Source organism: Gekko japonicus, unplaced genomic scaffold, assembly GCF_001447785.1.
Source record: "Gekko japonicus isolate JY-2015 unplaced genomic scaffold, Gekko_japonicus_V1.1 scaffold3484, whole genome shotgun sequence".
NCBI classification, from domain to species: domain Eukaryota; kingdom Metazoa; phylum Chordata; class Lepidosauria; order Squamata; family Gekkonidae; genus Gekko; species Gekko japonicus.
The window spans coordinates 78,985-83,574 of record NW_015169886.1 but is presented as its reverse complement, the minus strand read 5'-3'; the positions used below and the strand labels follow the sequence as shown (position 1 = coordinate 83,574).

General features: G+C 50.7%; 1 non-coding gene across 1 annotated transcript; it reads left to right on the top strand.

Annotated features, from left to right (window-relative positions):
- Positions 1 to 4,519: 4,519 nt before the first annotated feature.
- On the top strand, positions 4,520 to 4,590 carry TRNAG-GCC. Its single transcript has one exon. It is a non-coding gene; the product is annotated as a tRNA-Gly (tRNA).

Here is a 4,590-nt window from a genome sequence, read left to right as displayed (position 1 = left end):
GGCCACACACCCCTAATGTAGCCAATCCTAATGAGTTTCTGCTGTTGGGTGTGGCTTGTTATGCTAATGAGTTCCTGCTGGCTGTGGCCAACTCGGGAGCCAGCCGGAACTCCGTTCCTGTGCGTTCCTGCCCAAAAATAGCCCTGCTCACAGGTATAGAAGAACGTAAGAACAGCCCTGCTGGTTCAGACCAGGGGTCCATCTACTCCAGCATCCTGTCTCACACAGTAGCCAAACTGTTCCTCTGGAGGGCCAACAATAGGGCGTAGAAGCCGAGGCCTTCCGCTGATGTGGCCTCCCGGCTCTGGAATTCAGAGGTTTAGCACCTCTGAATGTGGAGGTTCCCCTCAGGCACCATGGCTAGTAACCATTGATAGACCTTGTCTTCCATGAATCTACCCTTTTAAGGCTGTTTATTTCTACGGCCATCACTACATCCTCTGACAGTGAATTCCACATTGTAATCACGTTCTATGTAAAGGAGTATTTCCTTTTGGCCCACCCGAATCTACTGCCCAACAGCTGCAGACCTTTCATGATATAAAGACGCAAAACCGGCGGGGCTGGGGACCCATCCCATTTGCATGGAACTGGCATGGTATAGTGGTCAGAGTGTCAGACTAGGATCTGGGAGGCCCAGGTTTGAATCTCCACTCTGCCATGGAAGCTTGCTGGGTGACCTCGGGCCAGTCACACACTCTCAGCCAAACCCACCTGACAGGGCCGTTGCGAAGATAATGGTGGAGTAGAGAACAACGTAAGCTGCTTTGGTTCCCCATCGGGGACGAAAAATAGGATATAAATAGAGTCAATAAATGAGTTCAGGTTTTGCAGCAGGCAAACACCAGCAGACAGCTTGTCATAAGAACACAAGAGAAGCCAATGCTGGATCAGGCCACTGGCCCACCCAGTCCAACACTCTGTGTCACACAGTGGCCAAAAAAGACCAGGTGCCATCGGGTGGTCCATCAGTGGGGCTAGGACACCAGAAGCCCTCCCACTGTTGGCTCCCCCAAGCACCAAGAACACAGAGCATCCCTTGCCCCAGACCGAGAGTTCCTACCTATACGTTGTGGCTAACAGCCACTGATGGACCTCTGCTCCAGATGTTCATCCAACCCCCTCTTGAAGCCGTCCATGCTTGTAGTTGCCAGCCACCACCTCCCTCTAAGCTGTAGAGTCTTGTGAGCAAAAATTCTTCTTTGTGAGCTACTGTCATTAAAGTTGTGAGCGAGCAATTTGGTTACTGCACAAATTAGTTTGTTCTGGAGCCCTCCTTCCTGAGCGAAGACAAAAATGTGTGAGCCGGAGGCTAAAAAACTGAGCTGGCTCACACTAACACAGCTTAGAGGGAACACTGGTCGCCACCACCTCCTGTGGCATCCTGTCATGAGGACCATTTTGTATTGGCCACATCATATGCGCAAAGTTCAAAATATCCACTGTACCACTACCAGGGTTCCCTCTAAGCTGAGTTAGTGTGAGCCAGCTCACAATTTTTTAGCCTCCGGCTCGCCCATTTTTGTCTTCGCTCAGGAAGGGATGGCTCCAGAGCAAACTAATTTATGCAGGAGCCCAATCACCTGCTCACAACTCTAATGCCAGTCGCTCACCAAGAAGAATTTTCGTTCACAGGACTCCATACCTTAGAGGGAACAATGAGTCCAGTACCCTCCACACACAGTTATTCTACAATCAGAATTAAACTAAATGGTCTGCGTTGCGATCTTTGGGGTGGTGGCGGCTACAAGCATGGACGGCTTCAAAAGGGAATTAGAGAAGCATATGGAGCAGAGGTCCATCCGTGGCCCCTATGAGCCAGAAGGTATAGATAGGGGCTCTGGGGCAAGTGATGCTCTGTCTTCTTGGTGCTTTGGGGGGGGTCAACAGTGGGAGGGCTTCTAATGTCCTGGCCCCACTGGTGGACCTCCTGATGGCACCTGGTATTTGTGGCCACTGTGTGATACAGAGTGTTGGACGGGATGGGCCTTTGGCCTGATCCAACATTGGATTCTCTTATGTTCTTATGTGTCTGCTGGTGTTTCCAACTTGGGGTCTTTACACAGACTGGACTCTTCCCAGAACGAAGCCGGCGTCCCGTGGCACCTTGAAGGCCAACCCAGTTCAAATCTGGATATAAGCCTTCACGTGCATGAAGAAGTGTGCACGCAGGCAAAAGCTCGTATCCAGAATGAAACCTGGTTGGTGTGTCTCATAGGCGCCGCTGGACTCTATGTGTCTGCTGGTGTTTCCAACTTGGGGCCTTTACACAGACTGGACTCTTCCAAGAACAAAGCCTGCGTCCCGTGGCACCTTGAAGACCAACCCAGTTCAATTCTGGATACAAGCCTTCACGTGCATGAAAAAGTGTGCATGCAGGCAAAAGCTGGTATCCGGAATTAAACCTGGTTGGTGTGTCTCATAGGCGCCGCTGGACTCAAGACTCCGTTCTGCTGCTTCAGAGTGAGGCTCCCGTCTCTAGTTCCAGCTCCTGCCAACCTAGCAGTTCGAAAGCAAGAAATTGCAAGTCGATAAACAGGTACCACTTCGGTGGGAAGAAGGGAACAGCGTTCCGTGCGCCTTGACATGACCACGGAAACGTCTTCGGACAGCGCTGGCTCTTCGGCTTGGAAACGGAGATGAGCACCGCAGCCCTAGAGTCGGACTCGACTGGCTTTCGAGCAAGGGAGACCTTTACCCTTTTTTTAACCATTTCGTTAGTGCAGCAGTGGAAGACAAAGGTGGCAACCCTACCAGGCGTCTGCTTCCCTCCTCCATCGCCGCCATGGCCGAAAGCGACCTCGGCCGCTCCACCGGGCATGCGCGTCTTTCTCGCCCGGGCAGGACCCGGCGTCGCGCATGGGCAGCGAGGAAAGTGAAGCCGGGGCCCTTGCCCTCCCTTTGGCATGCTCTCTGCCGCTTGCAAGAAAGCTTGCAAGAAAGCGGCAAAGGCTCCTTGGGGCGGCAAAGCATTTACAGGGGCGGGGGCGTTTGCAGCATCGCGGGCTCCTAGCAGGGGGAGGGGCAGCGTTTTTGGACTTGTGCATAAGAAATGCAAAGGTGGGGGAAAGGCAACCGGTTCCCCTTCCTCCCCCCCCAGCACTGGTAGGGTCGGGTGGTTGCGGGGGGGGGGGAATAGAAGAGGATGCTGGTTTCAGGCGGCGTAATGGAGAAACAGCGTCCCGCAGCGTCCCGTGCGCCTCGGTGTTTAGTCATGCCGGCCACATGACCACGGAAACGTCTTCGGACAGCGCTGGCTCTTCGGCTTGGAAACGGAGATTGAGCACCGCAACCCTAGAGTCGGACTCGACTGGCTTTCGGGCAAGGGAGACCTTGACCTTAATGGAGTCGCTGCCACGTCTAGTGCAAAACTTCGCACCTACAGAGAAAGGAATCAACCACGGAGCTTCCGGCTCCGCAGTCTGCGTGATGACTTTTATAACTCTTCCAAGATGTCTGAAGGCTGCGTTTTTTAATGTATTGACTATTTGTTGTGAGCCGCCCTGAGCCCGCTTCCGGGATATAAAATCAATCAATCAATCAATCAATCAATTCCTTTGGGCATAGAACAGGGGGTCACTGGGGGAGGGGGAGGTAGCTGTGAATTTCCTACGTTGTGTGTGTGTGTGGGGGGTGTTGGGACTAGAAGTTGGTGTTCCCTCTAAGCTGAGTGAGTGTGAGCTAGCTCACAGGTTTTTAGCCTCGGGCTCTCACGGATGGCTCTAGAGCAGACTAATTTATGCAGTAGGCAAATCGCTGGCTCACGACTTTAATGCCAGACCAGTAGCTCAACAAGTAGGATTTTTGCTCAGATAGATTAAATAGAGCACAAATGGGTGTGACATATCACTCTAAATTGGACTCAGTGTGGTGCCCAGTATTTTCTTACTTGTTGTTAGCAAATGATATACTCCCGGTCTAATCCACTACCACAAATGGTTGACGCTATGAATTGCCTGCTAAATATTAGGGGGCTGACCAAGGTCCAACATTACTTCCTCTCACAGGGTTCTGAAAACATTAGGTTTCATAGGGTCTGGGTGTAAAAATCATATGAATTCATGAGGATCCGTTTAGATCCGACTTTTACCCTTTTCCGGTTTGATATTACTATTAACATTTCTGAGTCTGTTCTTCATACGCAAGTGAGGACCTATCTTTTGACATTCTTAGCACTGTGGACTATGTTAGACAGTGTTTTTTATTTATTGTTTTCTAATAAGATGTAAAACTGTATGCTATAGTGTACATTTTTGGATAACTGTTTGATGTTATAAAATAAAATAATTTTTTTTAAAAAGTAGGATTTTTGCTCACAAGACCACAATTTAGAGGGAGCATTGGTTCCCCTCCAGCTCTACATTTTTTCTCAGCTCCCAGCACCCAGTTCAGAAACATGCAGGCACAAGCATTTAGAACGGCTCTTGGTACTTTGTAGCTACTATTTTGGGAAATCAACCTCCAGACATCTTGCGAGACGTATAACAGTCATCATGCAGCTACATATGTCCTCTGCAATGCATTGGTGGTTCAGTGGTAGAATTCTCGCCTGCCACGCGGGAGGCCCGGGTTCGATTCCCGGCCAATGCA